The sequence below is a fragment of the Heterocephalus glaber genome, unplaced genomic scaffold (genome assembly GCF_053883595.1).
Source record: "Heterocephalus glaber isolate CG9 unplaced genomic scaffold, H.glaber_assembly_v1.0 deba00001698, whole genome shotgun sequence".
NCBI classification, from domain to species: domain Eukaryota; kingdom Metazoa; phylum Chordata; class Mammalia; order Rodentia; family Bathyergidae; genus Heterocephalus; species Heterocephalus glaber.
Window position 1 is genome coordinate 1,969,395 of NW_028258419.1, and position 26,348 is coordinate 1,995,742.

A 26,348-nucleotide genomic window follows, 5' to 3' on the forward strand; every position below is an offset into this window, starting at 1 on the left:
TTTTAGGAGATGTGGTCTTCAGGTGGATAAGGAAACTTCAAAGAAAAACCTCTTCTAGCACCTGCTGATTCCCAATTTAAAATAGCCAGGGCTGGTATGTAGCTCAGTGATAGACAAGATGCCTAGCATGCTGAGGGCCCTGGGTTCTATCCCCAGCACCCAAAATAGAATAGGACTGAACAGAACAAAATAGCACACCAAGGTGCCATATTTTGGGATGACATCCCACGGACTCCTACACACTCTGAAGTCTGCATTAATTGCCAACACGTTTCAACAAAACCTTTGCCTTCCCTGTTTTGTGCAGGGTTTCTCCTCCTCTGGATCTTTGACAAATCGTGGTGCTTTTCTCATAGACAATACACTTCTCTGCTGTTTCTCATTCAGATCTCTCACTCCATGGGCCAGGGTCCGAACATGGAGACCCTACCAGTTGTTGAGTATGATTATGCAAGTTACCATCCAGAACTGGGGAAATAACCACAGGATGGTTCAAGGTCCTTGGCCCAGTTTTAGAAGGACCTAAGCTAAAATGTCATTGATTTCCCTAAGTTCCTAGTTTTCTTAGTGTACTAAATGACATTCTAGATCTCCAGGTATTAATGTCAGTTCAGAAACAGTATCTAATATTCCCTGAATATCTGATTATTTACCTTTTCATTGCACAGTCATAGTAAATAGTCCAGGTCCCTTTGGAGAAGACTGGGAGACAGATTAGTGGTATAAGATTTTGGCAGGCCTTAAGGAAATCAGCTTTCCTTCCAAAGGTTCTGGGTCTATAAACCGGCTCAAATTCAAGAAATTGAGAGACAATTACTCTCTGTGATTCGAATTAGACTTCTATTGATAAACTCAGAATGCTTTTATGTCTTTCGCAAAAGCAGTAGCTTTTCAGAGCTACTGCTGTGTCTGCAGTTTTTCAGAATAATGAGCTCAGTAATGCTAATGAAGTGTAATTCAAAGTGCCATATTTTGTGTCCTATGCCATACTGCAGGGTAACATGTCCCAAGCCCCAGTACAGGGACCCTGAGCTCACAGTCCTACAGGATGTGATCTCTCCACTGTCCCTTCTCCATCTGTCACACCGTCTTTTATCATCATGGTAAGAGAGACTTAAAAGGAAAGGACATGTACTTTGTACCTGTCACCAGGTGGAGGGTTGTATGGGGATTTGCTCTAGGTTCTTGGTGTCCTGAACAAAGAACTGTATAAGATACACAGAAAAGGCAGGGAAAGTGTACACTTATTGAAGGTGGAGAAGAGGTGCATTCTGCAGAGAGTGGGCAGGAGAAAAGGCTCATGGTGGCCTGAGAATAAGGGGAAGGGGTATCCCTGATTCCCAGGTTGGCTTTCCTGTCATGCAAATAATGCATCAGGACAGTTGTCCTATCAAAGCCATACTTGGCCTCTGGTCAGATTTGAACCCCCCTATGGAAAGACTCGCTTGGCTTCCGTCCTGATGTAAATGAAGGATTGAAAAGAGTGTATTCAGGTTGGACCTGCAAACAGAACTAGATTCAAATGAGGGATTGAGAATGTCACTTTCTGATTGGTTCCCTGCACAGTGTTCAGGAGTCCTGGAGCCACTTTGGGTCCTGTTCTGCACTCTCAACATCCTCTGGATTTTTAGGACTTTCAGCACATCCCATCCAGTAGCCCTGGCCACCTATCACATTCCTAAGTACTTATCAATTTTTTTTCTTAACCCTAGCCTACTCCTTCATTTTTATTACCTGTGCAGCCTCTTTCAGTCAGCATTTGAATTTGATAAACTTCAGCCCACCCGGTTAATCAGAACCTCTTCCACTGGGACTCCCTTATGCCAGCACAACAAAGCTTTAGATTTTCGGAGCTGAATGCCATGAAGAAGTAAGTTGTTGAGGCCAGGGATTTAGCTCAGTGATGCCTCACCTACCTGGCAAGCACAAGGTTCTAAGTTCCATTTTCTGTTTTTCCTCTCCCTCTCCCCCCATCCCCCTTTGTCCTGGGGATTGAACCCAGGGCCTGATGTGTTAAGCACACACTGCCAATGAGCTACATTCCAACCCTCTCTCCTTTCTTTCTTTTTCCTCCCCCTGCAGTACTAGGAGTTGAACCCAGGGCCTTTGAACTGAACTACATCCCCAGACTTTTTTCTTTTTGAGACAAGGTCTAAGTGCAATAGGGTCTCACTAAGTTGCTAAGTTGCCTGGGGTGGGTTTGAACTTACAGTCTTCCTCCTTAGCCTCCCAGAGTGCTGAGATTACAGGTGTGCATCACCATACCTGGCTATTTTTTAAAGAAAGATTACAGAAGACCAAAGTCCCCACCACTGCATTTGATACCTCTAGAAAGGGGGGGCGGGCAGGGATTTAGCTCAGCGGCAGCACACCTCCCTCACAAGTGCAAGGTCCTGAGTTTGATCTCTGGTACTGAGAAAAAAAAGAAAGGGCAGAGAGAGGATGACAAAGGGTAATAAAATTGAAGAATAATAAAATTGTTGGTAAACATTTCCACAAAAACACTGCTCAGAACCTGGGCAACTTAATGACTTTATACCTGTCTCAAAATATTTTTAAGGGCCGGGGATTTAGCTCAGTGATTTCGCCGCCTGCTTTGCAAGCACAAGGACCCGAGTTTGATCCCTGGTACCAAAAAAAAAAAAATTTTTTTTAAAGGGCCAAGGTGAATTAAAAAGCTCAGTGTAAAGACCTTGTGTTCAATCCCCAGTATGAAAAAAGGAAAAAAGAGCCGGGAATGTAGCTTATCGGTACAGCGCCTGCCTGGCAAGTGGGAGGTCTTGACTTCAATCCTGGTACCAAAAAGGGGGGAGCGGGGAGAGAAACTGGGCTGAGTATGGTGGTGCACACCTGTAATCCCAGCACTCGGGAGGCTGAGGCAAGAGGATCGCTGTGAGTTCAGGGCCAGCCTGAACTACATAGTTCAACACCATAGCAAAACCCTGTCTCAAAAAAGAAAAGAAAAGAAAGAACTGCTTCCTTAGGAAGTTTCAGTTATTTCATCCTCAGTCTATCCCTTGCGTAATCTATTGTAGCAAGTATAACTCACAGTGTTGCAGCTCTAGGTGATATAACAGAGTCAGGCAGAGAAGAATCGAGCGTACACCCTGGAAACTGGAGGCAGGTTTATTTCCCTAGCAGACTGATCAAGGATTTCTCCACAAAGTGATCAGCCGTGTTGGGAATGAACAGGGTTTATATAGATTTGGGAAAGGAGGCGTAAGGGTACAGTGGCAAGGCGCTCAACATTAGTTCATTGATTGAGGTAGATACATTCAGCTTACACAATTGGATAGAAAGGTACACTAGGATTCTCCTTATTTACATATGGAGGGCAGCAGGGGTCACAGAAACCCTACTGAGAACAAAGGACAGGGGAGGGGAGGAAAACATGTCTGGCAGGGAAAAACCTTTCGCTTGCTACTTGGTTAGCTGCAGCACAGGCTCCTTCTGGTCAGAAATCATTTCCCTGTTCAAATCTACTCAAGGGAAACCAAACATGCCACCCCAAAATATGCCAATTTGGCTACTGAATATTTCCAGCTGAAGGAACATGAGAAACAGGAATGTCAGAAAGGACCATCAGAGCTGTAGCAAGCCATGAACATTCCTTTTAGAAATATGCCTGCCCTAAAACAAGATAAAATGATAACTGTTATCAGCTCAGATTTGATACCAGTGGAATCTACAAGTTTTACTGCAATAGTTTCTTTCTTTTGTTTTTTTGGTTTTTGGGGATTTTTTGGTACCAGGGATTGAACTCGGGTCCTTGCGTTTGCAGGGCAGGCAATGGAACCACTGAGCTAAATCCCCGGCCCTGTCCTGCCATTTTTTTAAAGTGTATGCTCTTTGTTCAAGATGCCTAGGGTTCTAAGCCCCTGCTGTGAGCTTTCATTGACATATCTTTCTCATAATGTGTGCTGCATGTATTAATAAATTACATGTATTAGTAAACTGAATGTTTTTCTCTTGTTAATCTGTCTTTTTTACGGAGGTGTGATTCTTTGAGGGTGTCTTTCAAAGTTCATAGTGTTGGAAACTTACTCCCCAATCAACAGGGCTGTGAAGTGTGACCTTAGGAAGAGATTAGATTATAAGGGTGCTGCTTTTGGAAATGGATTAATGCCATTATTTTGAAATTCCTAGCTTCCAGAAGTATTAGCCAAATACATTTCTGTACTTCATAAAATACCAAATCTGTGGTATTCTGTTAGAGTAGCATAAAGCAGACTAAGACAGAAAATTGGTACCAGCACTGGGGTTCTTGCTATATGAAATGCCTGAAAATGTGGGAAACTTTGGAAGTAAATAATGGGTAGAGGTTGGAATGATTTGGAAGAACATAATAGAAAAAATCTAGATTGCTGTAAGGTCAGACCAAGGCACAATTGAGACCACCAAGGCAGGCAAAGTCTAAGCAACATGCAGGGAGTTTATTGCCATCTGGGTGCAGATGGGCCAAGGGTGAGAAGGCCATTGGCACTGAGAGGAGGATGATCATGGTTAATATGGGGCATTTTAGGTAGGGGAGGGGGTACTGCCCAAGAGGGTGGAAAATTTTGGAGTCCCTTGGGTGATGGGCCTGGGGCTGGGTGATCAACAGGGTCGGTGGTGAGAACAGCAGGGTGACTTCTGGCTTCTTATCTCTATGCTCCTGTGGATGCAGGTAGTGGGTCTGCTTGAGGGGGTCCAACTTGGGGGACCTGTCATCCCTGCCTGTTGTGTTACAAAGAAGAAGAAGAAAAAAAGGGTGGAGGGCATAGTTTCTCATGTCTTCTTCCAGCACGACTGGGGACACTGTGGATATCCTCTGGAGAGAGAGAGGAGAGGAGTAGGGTAGGGGGTGAGTGGTTCAGTCCCAGAGTGAGGCAGCCGAGATGTCAGGAGCCTGATGACCGCCAGGTCCTTCTCAGGGGTCAGCTGGAGGCTTTTGTGGGACAGCAGTATACTGGGCAGTCAGGCAGAGTTGTCTGGATGTCATGGATCAGATCTGTTCCTGGATAAAATCTGTCAAAAACTTTATTATGCAAGGTCCAATCAATAATAGCAGAAAGATTGGAAATAGGGGCTCTAACATGGGGAGAAGCCAGGACATCCAGCCTGCTTGAAGAAGACTTCCTTAACCATTGATAGGACCACTTTTGCCTGTTTTTTTACACCTGGTGGCTTGATCCTGGGGGTGCTGCTGAAGTTAAGCCAGCAGCAAATCTGAGGGCCGGGGTATGTGGGTGAGTAGGAAGAGAAAATGGCAGTACATGAGCGAGTGGAGGGAGGTGCAGAGAAGTTGGGGAAGAGGAGAAAGGCAAGTAAGTGTATTTTGTCTGAGGGGGAGTGGGTAAGGGCCCCCGTAAAGGACAGTTCCTCTAGCCAGTAGTAGAGTGCCTCTGGTGAGTCCATGTGAGGATGGGAACTCCAGTGAATTGAGTCTGAATCTGGGGAGTCATTTTGGGGATGGGGAAAGGAGACATTCTGCCCAGTGCAGAAGGGATTCTAGCAAATAAGCCTGAGGGGAGTGAGGGGCAGTCTTTGGCTAAGGAAGGATTGTGCCAGTGCAGCAGGGAATGAGTTAACTGCAAGGTTTTGTAAAGGTAATTGGGACAGCAGTGGGAGAGTGGCTGGGATGCTACAGCAGGGCAGGCTGAAAGAAAGAAATGGAAGGCGAACTGGGTCAAAGGGCGTAGGGAGGAGGAAGGGAGGTGTTTAAGGTCTTTTTATTGATTATGGAACTGGAGGAGGATAAGAAGGAAGGGAAACAATTTGGTCTGTTCTGGGGAGAAGTTACACAGAATACCCAGAAAACAGAGATGTTTTATCTAGTTAAGATAGGATTTGAGGGTGGAAATGTGAAGGTGAGACCATATAAGATTAAACCAGACTGAATGAAGGAAGTAAATAAAACGACAAGACACACAAAAGCAAGGCATTTATATATCCTCCAGAATGTGAGTCAGTCAGTCTGATGGAAATAGGGGAGAATGAGGAGTGGGGGAATGACTTGGTGTCTAAGGGGCTGGAGGGGGCCCCTCGGGTTAGTTAAGGGGTTTTGTGAGCATTGCAAAACCTGGAATCCAGAGCCAGAAATAGACAATGATTCCCAAGAAGGAGAGGAGCTGCTGTGTGGTGGTTGGGGTTGGGATCTGAGTAATCAAATGTATGTGGTCAGGGGGAAGCACTAGGGGGATGTGGAGGGGCAGGTGATGCTGAGTGACAGAGAGGACTGAGATGTCCCGAAAGCGTGGGTTAAGGGAGGGAGAAGATATGGGGTAGGAGAAAGGCGTAGCAGTAGAGGTGAGAAGGGTGGGAGAAGGGCAGCAGTAGGGTGGGGAGCAGAGCCTGGAATAGTGAGGCTGGCAGAGAGTTTTGTTAAAATATCTCCTCTGAGGAGCGGGATTGGATAGGTGAGAATGACTAGAAACAGAGGAGTAAAGATCTGGTTTTTTAATTTGTATAAGAGCAGAGGGGTCTTAAGAGGCCTGGACACAGTGCCCACAGTGCCGTCAATTCCCACAAGAGTAACTGAGGCTAAAATTAGCTGTTCTGAGAATGAAGAGAGGGTGAAATGGATCACCCCTGTATTGATCAGAAATGAGACACTCTTACCCTCCACTGCAAGTTTTACCCAGAGTTTGGTGGCTGCGATGGTCCAAGGGGCATCTGAGACCTCTGAGGCGTGTCAGTCATCTGAGGTCCAACCCATCAGGATGCTGAGGGCACCTGAGCCTGGGCAAGTGGCCCTTCGAGGGGCCTGGCCACCCCAATACAGCCCACCACTTTGTGAGGGCTTTTACACATGGGGCATGGCTTGGGAAGGAGTCCTGGGCTGGAACAATCTTTGGCCCAGTGGCCAGTCTGGTGACTCTTAAAGCAGGGTCCTGGACCTCTTCTTTGGATTCCCACAAGTTTTATTTGGCCCCTGATTGGCTTTCAGCCCTTTTGGTGTGTTTCTTACAGTGGATGCAAGCAGTTGTAAGTCAGAAATATACTGCTGGTGGGTGGCCATACCACTATTTATTGAAATGCTTGATTGATCAATTTCTGATGGGAATCTGAGGGCCAGATTTAATTTTTTTTTTTTTGGAGCTTTCTGCAAATATCTGGGGACAGATTGGGTAATAAAATGAATCCTTAAAATAAGTTGTCCTTCTGGACTCTCAGGGTGTAGAGCAGTAAACTTTCTGAGAGTGGAGTCTAGGTGAGACACAGACTGGCCCAGATTTTTATCTCATGGGGGCTTGGCCTGGGGATGGCTGTAGCTCTGCCCTTTAAATTGGGCTCAAGCCACCTGTTTTTGTCATAGGATTTAGCTAGGAACCAAATCTGTTTGTTCTTGCTCCTTTGGAGAGGATGTAGAAGTAAGGATGACACTAGAAGTAAGGTTAAGTCATAGGATTGAGTGAGATATTGAAATTTTTGAACATATTTAGTGGGATCTGTAAAGAAGGAAATCTGAGAAAGATCAGACAGAGAAAAAGAGGCATGAACTTGGACTATTTTTTCCACCCCCTCCCATACCTCCCAAAGGAGAAACTGAGGAACAGGGGATAGGGAAGAAATGCCAAACTGCAGTTCAGACCTTGTGTGAGAGGGGATTGGAATGGTCTTGTTGAGGAGGATTGAAAGTGTCAGATAAGTGGAGAGAGTAGGGACCAGAGCAGAGGAAGTTACAGTAGGAGGTCCTGAAGGAAGCTAAGCAGCTTGCATCGCAGCTGTAGGGGAAGGGGTCTGGAGCTGGGGCTGGAACAGAGGCAAAAAGAGACCAGACTGGGGATGGGAGAGGGTGGGGAGAGTGGGTAGGGAGGCAGGGACAATGTGAGGCTGTCAAGATTGAGGTGGGTTAGGAATGGGCTGAGGTTATGGGGGATAGGGGAGGCGGACCCAGGGAGCAAAGATGGTGGTCAGAGAGGAGTGATGGTGGGGAGGTGGAGGGGAGGGATCTGACAGAGGAATTGAGGTGAGAAGTTCAGTGGGGTCACAAGAGGCACAGAGAGAGGGGAGTCTGTGAATAGCAAGGGATGCCTAGACATATGGGACCTCTGACCATTTTTCCAGCCGGTGGCAATAGTTGTCTACTTCTCAGAGAATTGAGAAGTTGCAAGTGCCATTTTGGGGCCAATGTGATTCATTGTCTAACTTGTATTGTGGCCAGGTCAAATTATAAAAGAAAATGAGACATTTTGGCTTCAGGTGGAGAGTGAGATGAAGAGGTTTGAGGGTTTTAAGAACACAAGCCAGGGGAGAAGAAGGGGGATAGAGGAAGGGAGGTTGCCCATAGTGATGTCTGACACTGGAAACCTAGGCTTTGGGGGAAAGGAAAGAATGTCTTCTATCGGTTTCCCAAAGCAAAGAGAGTGAACGGGCAACCAAGTCAGGTGTCCCTGAGATTGGGTGGCCATCAGGGGAACCTGGTTCCTGAGGGTGTGACCAGTACTGGGTTTCCAGCACACTTTGAACCTGAGCCAGGTCAGACAGAGCACTCTGGGTGAGAGGGGGTGACAAGAGACAGGTGAGCAGGCGGACCGCTTCTGAGGCAAGGGGGATGAGACCCCAGGCGGACCTCACTCACCTAGGGTGAAGGGGAGTGAGATCCCAGGTGGACCTCACTCACCTAGGGCAAAGGGGAGCAAGGTCCCAGGCAGATCTTGTCTGGGAAGACAAAGTGAGATCCCAGGTGGATCTCGTCTGGGGGAAGGGGTAAGAGGGGGAGAGAGTAAAAGAATCACTTACCCAACCTGAAGAGAGGACCTGGACTAGTAGCAAGCTGTGGCAGAAAGAGGCCAGAGGTCAGATGTCAGGGGTGGCCTCAAAGTGCTTGGCAGTGTTTGGGGGAGGGAGCTCAGACATTCCTGGGAGAGGAGCTCGGACCTCCAAATGTAAGGTCAGACCGAGGAACGATTGAGACCACAACATGCAGTGAGTTTATTGCTATCTGGGTGCAGATGGGCCAAAGATGAGAAGGCCGTTGGCACTGAGAGGAGGGTGCTCATGGTTAATATGAGGCATTTTAGGTGGGGGAGGGGGTACTGCTCAAGAGGGTGGAAAATTTTAGAGTCCCTTGGGTGATGGGCCTGGGGCTGGGTGATCAACAGGGTGGTGGTGAGAGCAGCAGGGCAGCTTGCTGGCTTCTTGTTATTTCTGTGCTCCTGTGGATGCAGGTATTGGGTCTGCTTGGGCTTGGGCAGGGGTCCAACTTAGGGGACCTATCAATTGCCACAGTGTTAAGAGCCATTCTGACAAAGGCTTAGAATGAAAGAAGAATTAGAGGGAAAGTCAGGTTCTTCTTTGGAATTACTTGAGAAGTTGTGACCAGAATATTGATAGAAATATGGACAGTAAAGACCATGCTGATTATATATCAGGTGGAAATGAGAAGCAAGGTATTGGAAACTGCAGAAAAGGATATCCTTGTTATAAAGAAACAAATAACTTGTCTGAACTATTCCTATATTTGGGGGTTTTATGGAAAGCAGAATTTAAGAGGGATGAACTGGGATAGCTGACGGAAGAAATTTCTAAGCAAAATATTGAAGGAGTTTTGTGGCTACATTTTTTTTTTTCATTTTTTGTTTCTGTACTGGGGATCAAACTCAGGACCTTGTACATGCCAGGCAGGCATGGTGACACTGAGCTACACCCCCAGCCCAACTTTTAAATATTTATAGTAGTGGGGCTGGGGATTTAGCTCAGTGGTTCTGCCGCCAGCCTCACAAGCACAAGGTCCCGAGTTCAATCCCCGGTACCAATAAATAAATAAATAAATGTTTATAGTGGTATAGTTAGAAACAGTGGTTCTAAGGAGTCACTCCCTTCCCTCCTTTTAATCCAAAACAGTACTCTAGGGTTATTCCTGCTTCCATTGTCCTAAGAGAGGTAAAACAAAATAAAAGTTTAGAATATTTCCCAATGCTTTAGGCAAGGGCACATGCACATTTGATCTCCTAGCCTGACCTTCTGGTCACCTTTACCCTACTCCCACCTCATTACTTCATAAATATGCACTACATTCCATAAATATAATTAAGATCAGTGAATTCTGGGAAGAGCATGCTTGTTCAGAACCTCTAAGATGACTCAGAACCCTTTCAATCATTCCTGTCAATCACACCTAAAGATTTAGGAGAAGTTACCTAAAGTAGAAGTGTCTGCCCTCTTTGTCTCTTACTAGTGCTATTTTTGACCTACATGCAGTGCTTTTCTGTGCCCGCACAACTTCTTCTGATCTGCAGTAAGTGTACCTGCTTTCTGCTTACTACTGGGTGTATGCTCGGCAATTCTTTTCTCATACACAAGAACCTGGACTATTATTGGCCCATTCAACTGAAACAATAGTAAGATGTGAGAGGATTAAATGATTGAAGGACTGAATTTATAGTTAAAAGGAAGTAGAATAGGGCTGGGGATTTAGCTCAGGGGTTCCTGCCACCTGCCTCGAAAGCACAAGGTCCTGAGTTCGATCCCGGTACCAAAAACAAAAAAAAAGGAAGTAGAACAGCCAGACATGAGGCACATGACTGCAATCCCAGCACTGGAAAGGCTGAGGCAGGAGGATCACCATGTGTTCAAGGAAGATAACCAGCCTTAGCTACATAGTGAATTCAACTCCAGCCTGAAATACAATGAGACCCTGACTCAAAAAAAAAAGAAAGAAAGGAAAAAAAAAAAAAAAAGCAGAACAGAAATATTTGGAATAGTCACAGCTTGAACCTGTAAAGAAGAGAAAACACTGGGCAGGGGATTTAGCTCAGTGGTTCCGCCGCCTGCCTCGAAAGCTCAAGGATCCGAGTTCGATCCCCGGTACCAAAAAAAAAAAAGAAGAAGAAGAAACACTGCCAGCCTTCAGGCCAGGGAGCCTTTGATAAGGGGATTTACATTGATAGACAGAAGCCAGGTGCTATTTCTACAGGCAATGAGAAAAAGGTCCTGAAGACATTTTAGAGACCATCAAGTCAACCTAGGACCTCAAAGTCATGATAAATAAACTGTGACTGTTAAGGGATTTATCAACTTCATTGGATTAAGAAACACTTAGCAGATTAGTAAAACTTGCTCCCAGTTATGTCTAGGTGCATCACGGAGTCACCACCTTAAGTACCATATATGGTCTTTAGCCCATTCTTCTCTGGTACTGCTTGCCTGCTCTGCTTCCTGGCCACCATGAAACAGTTTTGTTCTCCTGTGCCCTCCTACCACGAGATTTCTGCCTTGGAGCCCACCAACCATGAACTGAATCTCTTGAAACTAGGAGCTAAATTAAATCTTTCTTCCTTTAAGTTGTATTAAGTCAGGTATTGGATCTGAGTAATGGGAAAATTGACCAATACAAAAAAAAAAATGTACCATAAACATGAGGTTGTTCCTGTAACCATACCTGACCGTGAGGCTTAAAAGCTTTTGGAAGTGGTTTGGAAAAGGAGTTTGGAAAGGTTTGGAGATACAGACTTAAGAAGCCCCAGAATGCTGTAAACAGAGCTTGATATCTGATTCTAATCAGAGCTCAGAAGATCAAGGTGCTGATAAGAATGCAGTTAGTAAAGGCTAAACTCAGAGTTTTCAGTTAAGAACAGGGACTCCATTTGCTGTTGGACTTGAGATCAGTGTGCTCTTACAGAAAATTTGTCTACACTTTACTCATGTCCTTAGACTATGCAGGGCAGCAGACTAATTAATCTAGTTGAGGAAATTTCAAGAGAATCTGACATTCAGGCTGTGGTATGAGTACTGCAGGCAGGTTTTAGCCAGATTTACAGTGAGAATTGGGGCAAAAGGAAGAGCAGGAAAGTTTGAAAAGCTTAAATTTTGGCCTAGAAGGAACCATGGATAAAGTTGGGGCCAAAAGAGATTTGGCTGCTAAAGAGATTAGCATTATTAAAAAGAAACTAAGGGAGCTGGAGATTTAGTTCAGTGGCACCATGCCTGCCTGGCAAGCTCAAGGTCCTGAGTTCAATTCCCGGTACCAAGAAAAAAAATTAAAACAATAAAAATAAATAAAAAGAAACCAAGTACCTACTTTGTATAGGGACAAGAAGAAAGATGCCTTGAAGACATTTCAGAAATCAGCAAGCTCCCATGCACACTGTAGGCTTGTTGTGGCAAAGCGGGAGTCAAAATGATCTTTCAGAGACCAGGAGAGTTGGGTAAAATAAGAAAGAAGTTTATTGCCAGGCAATGGCCAGTCTCAGGAAATGAGTCCTTATAGACTGACTACGAGTTAAGAAAAGTTCTCCTTTATATACCGTTTTACAGAGTAAGAAGTTCAAGCGATGGTTACACAGCTGCTGGTTACACAGCTGCGTGGCAAAACAGCAAGGGACTTTCCATAGCTTCAAGGTTGGGGGCTTAGATAAACAATTTCAAGGCTGGTTTCTAATCTTTCAAGGAACAGGCTACCCCACAAGAGGAGAGGGCCCACCCAGTGTTTTTACACAGGGACAAGTGGACCCAGACGGAGCTTCAGTGGTTAGCCTGTACAAAGCACAAAAACAACATCTTTCTGCTATATTGTTATTTTAAACTGGTTTACAGTTCATGGACAGATGTGCTACAGTAATTATTTTCTCCAAATTGTTTGGCAGCACTTTCCACATCAGGCTCAAGTGTTCAAAAGTATCAACTTCTCTTTTGAGAAGACAGTTCCTGGGACCCCTGCTCAAGAAGGACCTCCAGGAAATTGGTTTCCTTGGATTGATTTTACTGTGCTTGGTCATCCAGGTACTCAGAAGGTGTCATAGCCATGATCTAAGGAGGCCTGGCTACTGCTTCTACTGACAGCAAACAAACCATGGTATCATCCAGGTGGTGTGGTTTTACTAGCATGCAGAATGAAAGAGCTGCTGGGTCAGGGAACTTTCCAACCAGATTTTAGTCAGGTGTGGCAGTGCGTGCCTGGAATCCCAGTCCATGGGAGGTTGAGGCAAGAGGATCACCATGTGTTCAAGGCCAGCCAGGGCTACATAGGGAAACCCTGTCTCAAAAAGCAAAATATAAAACGAAAAGCAGATTTTAAAGGAAAGCTTCAAAGGCCAGGCAGGGAAACACAGAGAGAGCAGTGTATGAAGCTATAGGAATGAAGCCAAACATGGAGTGGATATCAGAAAGTCAGAGATGCCAGGAATGTAGAACATCATTCAAGGAAAACTGTAAGCCATGAGTGGAACAAGTCAAAGAGAGAGAATCTGTGATCTACAACCAGCAAGACCAAAGGGGTGGGGCCACCCATGCCCTTTCAAACTCACATTTTATCACCACGTTTCCCCAGATGCTAGACATGGAACTACAGGATTTAGTGTTTGCCCTGTTGTGTTTTTTTTCTTTTTGTTTTTTGGAAGGTTTTTTTTTTTTGCTTTGTTTGTTTTTTTTGTTTTGTTTCATTTGAGACAGGGTCTTGCTAAGCAGTTCAGGCTGTCCTTGAACTTCCTATGTAGCCCAGGTTGGTGATCTTCCCTCCTCAGCCTCCCAAGTGTTGGGATTACAGGCATGTGCCACCACATCCTGTCCAACCCCACTGGTTTTTGGTCTTGCTTTGGTTTGATTCCTTTCTATACCCCTATTCCTCTATCTTGGAAAGGAAATGTTTATCTTGTGCCATTGTACCTTGAGATTATGTAACTTTTGTTTTTCAGCATTCCTGGGTAAGAGTTTGCCTTGAGTCTCAGAAGAGACTTGGTCTTGGAGTTTTGTAAAATGCCAGAATTGTTGAGACTTTGGGGAAGAAATTATTCCATTTTCAGTTATACTCAGAGTAGCTGTATTATGTTAGGTGGAATTATGAATTTTCTATTTCTTTATTTGGAGATGAAGCATGGTTTAAGGAGAAGTGTTTCTTGGTGTGAAGTTAGAAAAGGGTGGAGTGTGGCTATTAGTGCTGATATATTGACTTCATTAGGTTAAAAAATGCCTAACATATCAAGAACACTCCTGGGTGTGTCCAGGTGAGTCATGGAGGCATAACCTTGGGTACTACCTATTATCTTTCACCCATTTTTTTTCTAGTACTGTTCCCTTGCTCTGCTTCCCAGCTGCAATGCTCTACCCCCATGAGGTTTCTGTGTTGGAGCCTGCTGACCATATATTGAACTCTCCTGAAACTGTGAACCAAATCTTCCTCCTTTAAGTTGTGAGTGTCAGATATTGTGTCTCAGCTATGAGAAAACTAATACATGAGACAAGTAAATTTCTGTTCATTATAAATCACTCAGTCTGTGGTACTCTGTCATAGAAACAAAACAGACTGATGAATCTATTCCAACTACAAACTTATGGTTAAGGAGAAATTAGTTCTTCCCCAACACTACCAACACTGAGGCAGGAGGATCAAAAGTTGAAGGCCAGGGGCGTGGATTTAGCTCAGTGGTTCCACGGCCTGCCTTGAAAGTGCAAGGTCTGGGGTTCAAGCCCTGGTACCAAAAAAAAAAAGAAACAACTTTTGGGCTGGGGATTTAGCTCAGTGGTTATGCCACCTGTCTCAAAAGCACAAGGACTTGAGTTCAATCCCCGGTAAAAAAAAAAAAAAAAATTCTCAAAAGTTGAAGGCCAGCCTGAGCTACATAGTGAGATTTTATCTCAAAACAAAACAAAACAAAAAACTAACAACAAAAACCAAAAACACTTCATTGGATTTTAAAAGTTGACTTTATATTAGAATTTCCTGGATGATAGCTACGTTTTTCTTAGCTACTGACACTAACCTTTTCTGAGTGGGTGAGACCCTTATATACATGCAAATTACATAATATATCCCAAATTACATAATTTGGTAACTTCAGGTATGGTTATAAATCTCTAGTAGTACAGTCACACATCAAAATATATTAATGATTAGAAAAGGGTTTTTTGTTTTTGTTTTTCTGTCTTTTGTTCTTAAAGGAGTCACAGTCCAAGGAAAATAAACATTTTTGGGGATAAAAGGTTAGTTTATTGTATTTCATTGATTGATGCTTTGATTTTTTTTTTTCATTGCTAAGTATGGAATCCAGGACCACACATGTGCTAGGCAGGCACTTGTACCACTGCGCTACACCTCCAGCCCCAGAATTTAAAAAACAAATCTTAAAGACAAAATGCAGCTTTTAATTATATATTTGGATCCATGGCAATAGCTAGGAACTGGCATTTTAAAATCTTTAGATACATCCTCTCCATTTGCTAAAGCAGAATAAAAATAAGTAAATTGATATTTAAAGAGACTAAATTTATGGAAGAATTAATCTTGGAGTCTGTGTGTGTGTGATATCTCTCTCTCTCTCTCTCTCTCTCTCTCTCTCTCTCCATGTTTGTAGTACATAATGCTTGCATTCCTTGTGTGGAGTTGACCTGGGAACACAACACACTTCAATTCCTTTTTTCATCCCCTTTCTCTCCCTTTCCCCCTCCTCCCTCCATCTCTTGGTCCCCTTCTCATTCCAGAAAGATCTATCTCCCTCCTTCCTAGTATCTATCTTTTATTTTGTTCTTTATTATTTTGCAAGTTCATAAGTTCAAATCATAACAGTTGCCTCCAATTAATGGATTGCTGTTACCACCCTGTAATAGATTGTGCTAAAGTTCATTTCTTCATTCTGCTGCAGCAACTAGTTGATAGCAACAATTAAATAGAAAACAACCTACTGACTAATAAGTAGCTTCAATGTACTCTGGCCTCTGTTAAAAATAAAATCCCTTCAAGCACAATGTTATAATATACTCGCATTATTATGCAGTCATTATTACTCAGTCATTACTCTATTTATCTCCTCCTGATCCTGTCTACCTGGAGGCCTGAAGGGAAAATATTCTCCTCATTAAGCCGGAGTTTAGCTGAACAAAGCTGAAATGTAGTAGTGTCATGGATCCTAATTTTTTGGGCACAATTTCTTGCTACAATTATTTCCACCATTCATATATTTTCCTTGGTACCAGGGACTGAACTCGGGACCTTGTGCTTTTGAGGCAGGCGGTGGAACCACTGAGTTAAATCCCAGGCCCCATATTTTTTTAATAAAAGCTTTTTTGTTTTACTTACATTGAAACCCATTAGATATTTTTCTCACTTTGGGAAGCTCCTCAACATAAATCCAAGAAAAATGATAACTTGTTTTTGACCACGAGTCAAGAATCAGGTGAAATTAATTTTCTTCCCTGGGCTTCTAATGGAGTCCCAGGAACCCATAGGGGCACAGGATGCATGCAGATGTCCCTAAATCCTCTTCAAGGCTGTTCTACTTGAAAAATCAAATAATAACAAATTCTGGTGAGGGCATGGGAGAAAAAGGAACCCTCCGACACTGTTGGTGGGAGTGTGAACTGGTACAACCACTATGAAAATCAGGAAGATTTCTCAGAAAACAAAACTAGAAATTCCATTCTATGCAGCTATTCCCCTTCTAGGCATCTTCCTGAAAGAGTTGAAGACATCATATTACCGTGAACTATGTATACTCATGTTTATAGCAGCACAATTTGTATCTAAATCTTGGAAGTGGCCTCTGTGTCCACCAACAGAGGAACAGATAAAGATAATGCAGTGTTTACATGCAATGGAGTACTACTTTGTAATAAAGAAGGATAAATGAGTCATTTGTAGGAAAATAGATGCACCTTCAGACCATAATTTAAGGGAAATAATATCAGACACACAAGTATAATACATGTTTCTCTTACATGAGAAACCCAAGGTATAAATAAATTAAAGAACAAAATAAAAGATAGACAATAGAAAACAGAGAGATAGATCTGCAAAAGGAAAGGAGACAGGCCAGGTATAGTGATGCACACCCGTAATCCTAGTACCTGGGAGGCCAAGGCAGGAGTACTGTCATGAGTTTGAGGTCAGCCTGGGGTATATAGTGAATTCAAGTCCAGCCCAAACTACATAGCAAGACCCTATCTCAAAAAAACAAACAATAACAACAACAAAATATAGGCCCAGGGCCAGGAATTTAGCTCAGTGGCACCACACCTGCCCTTCAAGAGCAAGGTCCTGAGTTTGATCCTAGGTACCAAAAAAAACCAAAACAAAACAGTTCCAGATATGTAGCTCAGTGACACTGTGCCTGCCTGGCAAGCACAAGGTCATAAGTTCGATCCCTGGTACCAACAAAAAAAAAAGGAAAGGAACTGTTGTGGCTTGTGTCTAGATGTCCCTTCAAAGCCTCATGCAGTCTTTTCCTAAGGTAACTGAATCTGGAATGTGTGATGCTGGGATTAAGGGGTGTGATTACTAAACTACTACATAGGAGTGATTGGTTTGGCACCATCCTAATCCAGGTAGTCTGGATGGGATTAAAGGGGCAGAAAGGTGCTGTTAAGGTCTCTTGCTGCTTTTGCTACCTTCTGGCCACCTTGAACTGTTTTCCCTTTGTGATGCCTGTCTGCCACACCACCCTGCCTTGGAGCCAGTGGACTTTGGATTGGAACCTCTACAAATTGTGAGCTAAATAGACCTTTTCTCCTTTAACTTTGGGTGTTGGGTATTTTGTCTCAGCAATGAGAGAAAAGTAACTAATACAGCGACCAAGAGACAGAAAGAGGTGGGAGTGAGGAGGAGAAGGAGATGAAAAAAGAAATAATAATGTAATCATTATGTATTACAATGTGCACTAATAAAAATTAAACTTTTTTTTTTTGTACTGGGGATCAAACTCGGGACCTTGTGCTTGTGAAGCAGACGCCAGAACCACTGAGCTAAATCCCTGGCCCCAAAATTAAACTTTTTTATCTTCTACCTTGTATATTTGTAAAATCACAGTCTTAGGCTCTGCCCTTCAAGTACCTTCTCCACTTGGGAAGACTTTAAGGACTTTATACTATTTAGAAAAATCTTGTCATATGGTTCCACAAGCAGATGAACTGGTCTATTAAAACCCAATTTCCCCATTCCTACTGTTTGTACTACTGCTTAATCATACTGTTCTTCTTCAGCTGTTTATACAAAATGATCATTTACTGGTCCTAGTACATTATTTTTAGTTGGGATGGAAACTTGTTAATTAACTTATTTAAAATGGGTGACAAATGCCATTTCCTTGTCCAAGGATGCCAACCATTGAAGGAAAATGTTCACTGGGTTCAGATGCCATAGGTCTCATGGAGTTACGGAGGGCAAGGCCTACCTTCCTTGTGCCCATGCAGATTTTCCCAGAGAGGTGCTATTTTCCCTGCCCTTCATCCTGGGACATGAAGTAGGAAGGAGCTGTGTAGGTTTCATCACAAGGAGGAAGGACAACCTTTCTGTCTTGTCTCCTGTCATTAGGATTAGATCTGAGGGTGGAGAGTCCTCAAGTCCACCCAGAGTAGTGAGGTAGGACTTGAGCTGCAGTAGTGTTGGTTTGGGACAAGACAAAGTTCCATGAATGGCTCTTGTAGTTTTACATTCACCTCTTCTTCCTATATCTGTAAGCCTTCAGCAAAGATTCATGAGTTTCCCAGCTGCTTTCCACTCTCCACTTCTTCTCTCTGTAGAAGCCATTGTGTCGTCGCATATCATCATAATCCTGTAAGGACAGCAGGTGTGGCATTTGTACTTTCCACCACTGTTGTAAGTTATTTGTGGAATCATTAATCATCTTCATTTCTGCTCTTTGTTGTACATTTGACCAAAGAGTCTAGAGATAGATTAGATAGAGATTTTTGTTTGTTTGTTATTTTGTTTTTGTACCGGGGATTGAACTCGGGGATTTAACTCGGGACCTTGCGCTTGCAAGGCAGGCAGCAAAACCACTGAGCTAAATCCCCAGTCCTGTTTTGTTTTCTTGATACAGGATCTTTGTAGTTCAGGCTGGCCCTGAAATCACTATATAGCCCAGGCTAGTCTAGAACTTTCGGGAATCCTCCTGCCTCAGCCTGCTCAGTGCTGGAATTACAGGCACATGCCATCATGCCTGGCTCCTAGATAGAGATATTTTAAAAATCCTTGTCACCATAAACCTTCTTGGGGAATATTATGTATAAATTAGGACAAATATCTAAGTAAGTGTTGTTTAGTTAGCAGAAACAGCAATACCAAGGGAAGAGCAGTTGGACTGAGAAGAAACCAGAGCTGAAGCCCCAACACTGTTACTGTTATCTGGTAGTTCCTTTAGAAACGGCTTGATAAACACATTCCAGGTTCTTATCTCAAATAATTGAACAAGACAAGTCAAAATGATGCCAAAAGTTTATTTGAAAAGTGAGGAGTGACAGGGTAAGGGAAAAACTGGCTCTGTAGAGTGAACTTGGTCCAAAGAGAGGAAAGGTTTAAAAGCAAAAATGAAAGTGCACTCCCATGGGCTCCTGTGAGGAGTCATAATACTGGCTCAGAATACAATGAGTTGCAATGGACTTGTTTGCATAAAACTTTCTGCTGTCTAGCCAGTCCTAGTGGCGCATGCCTGTAATCCCAGCAGTCCAGAGGCTGAAGCAGGAGGATCCCCATGAGTTTGAGGCCAGCCTCGGCTACATAGTAAGTTAAAGGCCAGCCTGAACTTCGTAGTGCAACCCTGTCTCAAAACACCCAAAAAAAAGGAAGGAAAAAAACCTTTCTTCTGTCTTCCACGTATTCAAAAATGTTTAGGTAAACTGAAGAGGAAGCAGCAAAAATGCCCTGTCAGCTCCTTCACCTGTGTGGCAGGGCAGAGGCCTCACATGTTCCCAGGAGTGCCTCAACGGTTGGGTTCCAGTTCCCCGAGAGGCACAAAGGCCGCCGGAAGCGCCTGGCAACGCCCACCTGAGCGGTTCACTCGCCTCTGCCCTGGAGCCGCGCCGCCTTCAAGCCAGGATAGCCACCTGGGCCTGACCCTGGCCAGGCCGGAGAAGTCTGGGTTGAGTTGGCTGAGGCAGTTCAGGTGGGGGCTCTGAGGTGACTGTGCGGGTCAGCTGCGAGGCTCCTCCGCTGCTGAGGTGATTTGACCCATTGCGCTAAGAGACTGGGGCCCGGACAGACAGGGGGGTTGTTCTGTTTGGAAGAAAAGAATCATCAGTTAGTGCCCCTTGTACACGGAAGTGGTGAGCCGGAAGCAGCGCCATAAGCACTTTGACGACCTCTTGGCCTCGATCTAGGACCTGTGTCAGGATCGAGGAGACACTGGTGGCGAAGATGTGAGTGACCATTAAATTTTATGACTACGGTGGGTACATTTCCAGATTGGCAAATTCTCTTGTCAGAAAATTTAAGGCAGGGCCGGGGATTTAGCTCAGTGGTTCCACCGCTGGCCTCATAAGTGCAAGGTCCTAAGTTTGTTCGATCCTCGGTCCCCCAAAAAAAAGTAAGGCAACAAGAAAAGGGCTGGGAGAATGATAAGATGGAAAAGAAATAACTGTCATTGAGCTCAGTAACTGTCCACTCCAAGACCATTCACTTTGGACTCATATTGTCTGAACTGAACTATTGAAACTTAATGCCAGAAGGTCCTTCTTAGACCACAGGTTTAATATGAAGTAATTTCCAAATATTACATCATGGAAAATTTTTAAATACTTAAAGAAGAAATGAGTTGTAGTTTTGAACATCTCTGAATATACATTGGATAGACCATAGGAAACTTGCTTCAACAGTTTTTAAGGAGCAGAGACTTAACCTTTACTGGACAGAGTCCTGAAAAACCTGTTCCATTGAGTAAAAGACTGGAGATCTCACTGCAGTCATGGCTTTCCCGTATTACAGCAGTCTGAAACGAGCTCAGCTAACTTTTGAATATCTGCACACAAATTCAATCACTCATGAATTCTTATTTGGAGCTCTTGCTGAACTGGTTGATAATGCAAGAGATGCTGATGCCACCAGAATAGATATTTATGCAGAAAGACGAGAGGACCTTCAAGGGGGATTTATGCTCTGCTTTTTGGATGATGGAGCAGGAATGAATCCCAGTGATACTGCCAATGTTATCCAGTTTGGGAAATTAGCCAAACGAACACCTGCATCCACCCAGATTGGGCAATATGGGAATGGGTTAAAATCTGGCTCAATGCGCATTGGGAAAGATTTTATCCTTTTCACAAAGAAAGAAGATACCATGACCTGTCTCTTCCTGTCTTGCACTTTTCATGAGGAAGAAGGAATTGATGAAGTGATAGTCCCATTGCCTACCTGGAATGCTCAGACCTGGGAACCTATCACAGAAAATATGGAGAAATTTTCCATTGAGAGAGAACTCATCTACAAGTATTCTCCCTTCCACACTGAGGAGGAAGTAATGAGCCAGTTCATGAAGATTCCTGGGGATAGTGGAACACTAGTGATCATCTTTAATCTCAAACTCATGGATAATGGAGAGCCTGAGCTAGACATAATCTCAAATCCAAGAGATATCCAGATGGCAGAGACTTCCCCAAAGGGCACAAAGCCAGAACGCCAGTCCTTCAGAGCCTATGCAGCTGTGCTCTATATCGATCCTCGGATGAAGATCTTCATCCATGGACATAAGGTGCAGACCAAGAGGCTCACCTGGTGTTTGTACAAGCCTAGGATGTACAAGTACACATCCAGCCATTTCAAGACCCGTGCAGAGCAGGAGGTGAAGAAAGCAGAACGTGTGGCATGGATTGCTGAAGAGAAGGCCTGTGAGGCGGAGAGCAAAGCTCGGACATTAGAAGTTCAAATAGGTGGTAATATCATGCAGGACTCCAAGGTGATGCTACGAAAGGTCCAGAACATTGCCATCAACCTGCGCAGAGAAGCCGACATCAAGAAGAGGATCAAGGAAGCCAAGCAGCGAGCACTTAAAGAACCTAAAGAACTGAATTTTGTTTTCGGGGTCAACATTGAACATCGGGACCTAGATGGCATATTCATCTACAATTGTAGCCGCCTGATCAAGATGTATGAGAAAGTGGGCCCACAGCTGGAAGGGGGCATGGCCTGTGGTGGGGTTGTTGGGGTTGTTGATGTGCCCTACCTGGTCCTGGACCCTACACACAACAAGCAGGATTTTGCTGATGCCAAGGAATACCGGCTCCTGCTGAGGGCAATGGGGGAGCACCTGGCACAGTACTGGAAGGATATTGCCATTGCTCAACGTGGAATCACCAGATTTTGGGATGAGTTTGGCTACCTTTCTGCCAATTGGAGCCAGGCCCCATCCAATGAGCTCCAATACAAACGCAGGAGAGCTATGGCAATACCAACTACCATCCAGTGTGATTTGTGTCTGAAGTGGAGGACCCTCCCTTTCCAGTTGAACTCAGTGGGAAAAGATTACCCTGACACCTGGGTTTGCTCTATGAACCCTGATCCTGAGCAGGACCGGTGTGAGGCTTTAGAACAAAATCAGAAGTTACCCCTGGGGACATACAAAAAGGACCCAAAGACACAGGAACAGAAGAAAAAGCAGCTGTCAGAGAAAATTCGCCAGCAGCAGAAGAAGCTGGAGGCCCTTCAGAAAACCACTCCCATCCACTCCCAAGCTCACGTGAAGAAACTGCCCTTGGAGGTGATAGCCAGATCTTCTTCCACTGAGGAACCTGGTTGGAGTCCAAAGCGACCTTGGTCACCACCTTTACCTGCTGTGATCAGGAATGCCCCAAACAGACCCTCTTCCTTAACAGATCCCAGGACGGTCACCAAACCCCGAAAGGCTCCTGTCATCAGCAGTCACCCAAAGCTTCCTACTTTAGCAGCCTGGGTAGAACCCGGTACCTCCAGGCCTCTCCAGTCCCCTGAGGCACCCCAAAAGGCTATGGACATCCCAATCAAGACTGCTCTGGTGCAGCCACTATCATCATCTCTACGGCCCAACTCCAAGAGCTCTTGGGAGGTCCCTGAACCCAAAGTTATCAAGACTGTAGTGGTCAAGAAGTCAGAGCCAGCTGACAAACTCTTCAGGGCTACCACTGATCGGAAGCGGAGTCTTCTAGTCTCTGAAGAGGCTGGGAGAAGGAAGGAGAGGTGCAAGTGTGGCAGATTTGCTGTGAAGCAGGAAAAGAAGAAATCAAATGAGTTCTCAGACAGTGCTGTGAAACAGGACCTAGCTGACCTCAAAAGGGATCAGGAAGATATAGGGCTTCACGTGGAGGTACATGTGAACAGGGAGTGGTACCCAGGCTGTGTGACAGCCACAGCAGTGGGCAAGAATGTGGTGTGGTGGAAGGTAAAGTTTGACCATGTGTCCAAAGATGCAACTCCAGGAAACCTCTGGGTGGAGAAAGGTAGTGATGATGTGCGGCTGATCAAGCCACCTTTTCTAGAACATCAACCCCCCACCGCACAGGTGCAGGATGCGGAAGAAAAAAAGGCTGTGGTGGCTCAGCAGGCTGTAGCCATGCCAGAGCCTTCTATCCCAGACTGTGTCCTCATCAAGCCTGACACTGTTGCTCTGAGTACCAAGTGTGAAACTATCGATCTCCTGGCCCAGATTCTCCGAGATTGCTTACAGTATTTCTGGCCTCCAAATTTTCCCATCTCCAAGGAGGAGCTGAGTACTATGAACTTAGACAAGCTAATATCCTTTCCTCTGGAAGAATACTTCAGACAATATGAAGTGCACTTGCAGAACCTGTGCTGTTCCTACCAGAATCGTGCCAACTCACAGGCCAGGGCCTTTGAGGAATGCCTGTGTGTCTCTGAGAAGAAGCTCCAAGAGGCACAAGAGAAGCTGCAGAAACTGAGGACCAACATCATGGTATTCCTGCGAAAGGACGCAGACTTCAACACAGGTGATGAGCTGGATGCCTACATCGAACACCTCGTCACCAAGGGAGATTGAGCAGTTAGAGCCAGAGATCAGTTCCCATGCCCACCTGCTCCTCAACACAGTAGCTTCTGGAGAGAGGGATTCCATTTATGGGTTGATGGACTTGCCTTTGATTTGGTTCATGTGAGACATGTGCTTTTGGAGGGAAAGATACCTTGATTCTTTGAATCTTCCTCCCTAAATTTATAAATATTTATTTTCTAAAAGAAAACAAACAAGTAAAGTATCACAAAGGCCTAAGATAAATTTTAAAGCCTGTTTTCTTTCATTTTACTTTTGTATAGTAGCAGAACAAGTCACATATTAAGAAATAATTTTAAGTTTCAGGTTGTAGTTCAAAGATTCACAAGAGAATAGTTAGTATACTAACAGAGCTTTTAATACATTCTCTTCCCATGTAGATCATGCCAAGACCCAAAGTAAAAATGTTACTTGTAAAGTAGAAAATGAAGGCCAGGTGTGGTGATACATGCCTGTAATCCCAGAACTCAGGAGGATGAGGCAGGAGGATTGCTGCAAGTTTGAGGCCAGCCTAGCCTACATAGCAAGACCCTGTCTCAAAAAACAACCCCATAATACCACAAACTATGAATTTATAAACAATAGCTATTCACTGGACTCCCAGTCTGAAGACTGGAAAATCCAAGAGCACAGCACTGACATCTGGCGAGGGCCTTCTTGGAGTATTGCCACAGGCCAGAAGGGCACATGAGCATGCAGGGGAGAGAGCAAGACTGGGACCACGGACTTCTGTACAACACTCCCCCTGTTCCAGTGCTCACCCCTTCACAAGGCTTCTGATCCATTTGTCCACTTTTGAGGCCACGTCTGAGCCTCTCTCACCCATTGTGTATCTCAGTGCTGACACAATGGCAATGACATGTTAATATGAATTTCAGACTTGACATGCAAACCATAGCACCATATAAAATCAAATAAGGTATTCCAGTTAGCTTTTGCTTCATAAAAGTCACGTGAAATTCAGTGGCTTAAACACCAATGGTTTATTTCTCATAGTTCTGTGGGTGAACTGAACTAAGCTGGGTGGTCTGTTCCACCTGTCACATCTGAAGCCACTCAAGGCTGTATTCAGCTGGCAGGCTCATGATTAAATCCTACAGGCTTTTAAGAGGAGAGGGCACGTGTGACGCCCTGGGTTCAACCCCAGTGCCATAAGTCAGAGACAGAGGGACGGAAGGCAGGGGAGAAACAGATCAGGTAATTGAGTACGCACGTTCCCTGGCACTTGCCATGTATTGTCCTGCACCACCTTAGGACTGTGCCAACATGAAAACCATGACCAGATTCAGCCCCTAGAACTTGTACCTCCAGTACCATAAGCCAAAATGAACCTCCTTCCTTTATAAAGTACCCTGCCTCAAGTATTTCATTACAGTATTGAGAAATGGATGAATACAGTGTGGAACAGACACAGAATCACTTATGATGCATTTTAGTGGTTAAAAGAACCCAGAAGTCCAGCCTAGTTTCAAATGAAGGAAAAATTTACTTTAGGAGGAATAGCATATGTGTATAGGACAGGAGGAATTATATATATTTTCTCTTTGTCTCATTAATAAGCTCTCAAAGAGTTTGTCCTTATTTTCTTTCTTTTTTTTTTTTTGGTACCAGGGATCGAACTTGGGTTCTTCTGCTTGGGAGGCAGGTGGTGGAAACACTGAGCTAAATCCCTGGCCCAGTTTGTCCTTATTTTCATTTGCTCCTTCACCACTGGCACATCAGCGGACTAAACTTGATCCACCCACATAAGCGATTAAGTTTCTTTGCTTCATGTTTTTCTTTTGCATTTTCTACTATTTGTCAGTATTTTTATTTCTCTTAATTATATCTACACAATTGTCCAATTCATATGTGAATAACTTTCCCACAACTTTGTGAAGATAGTGATTTATTTTCAAATAAATTTAAAGTAGCCAGTTACCTGGGTTACCAGGGATTTAGCTCAGTTGTTCTGCTGCCTGCCTTGCAAGCGCAAGGACCCGAGTTCGATGCCCATTACCCCCCCCAAAAAATAAATAAAATAGCCAGTTACCTCTCAGTTGTGTTCACAGTGGCTGCAGCCATCTCTCTCTAGCACCAACACCTCCTCCAACTTGCCAAATTCCAGCCAAGTGGCTGTGGAGTAGATAGGAAGTTTTCTATGCCATGGCTTGTGCCAGGCTGACTGCCTCCAAATCAAACAGCTGGAGAAGAAACCTTTTCATTATGGGCCTGGTGCTATGGCCTCCTAGCTATCAGACACTGTCAAAAGGGCACTGAACTCCTATTTGCAGATGCCCCCTCCAGTGTCTGGTACGAGAAATTGTGTAGGGCTTTAACACCGACCTTTGAGATTCCACCGTGCAGTTCTTGGGGCTTTGCAGTGTTCCTATGGCCTTTGTCCTCACATACTTGAGTCCTTACGTGAAGGACTACAACCTAACTTTTGTACACAAGCAAACTGAAAATATACCTTAGGAATTTGGCCTTGTCAAATAGCTGAGTCCCTGCCGATCACAGCAGCTGAGTTTTTCACTCATGTCAAATAAGGCAAATCCTAAACTGGAACTAATCCAGCTTTCTCTATGCCTCACTTGCATGTTTTTCACATCACTTCCCATTTTCTGCCACATTGCAAGTCGGAGTATTCCTGTATCTGCTCTGGTTCTTAGGATTGCCCCATTTGCAAATCTTTTTTTGTGCAATTAA

At 44.3% G+C, this 26,348-nt stretch overlaps 1 long non-coding RNA gene and 1 pseudogene across 1 annotated transcript; one reads left to right on the forward strand and one right to left on the reverse strand.

Annotated features, from left to right (window-relative positions):
• Positions 1-3,995: 3,995 nt before the first annotated feature.
• LOC147821778 (uncharacterized) lies at positions 3,996-26,348 on the reverse strand. Its single transcript, XR_015446556.1, has 3 exons — positions 25,693-26,348; positions 18,084-19,903; positions 3,996-5,007 (listed from the first exon to the last, which is right to left on the reverse strand). It is a non-coding gene; the product is annotated as an uncharacterized LOC147821778 (long non-coding RNA).
• On the forward strand, positions 19,900-23,885 carry LOC101723258 (ATPase MORC2 pseudogene; annotated as a pseudogene).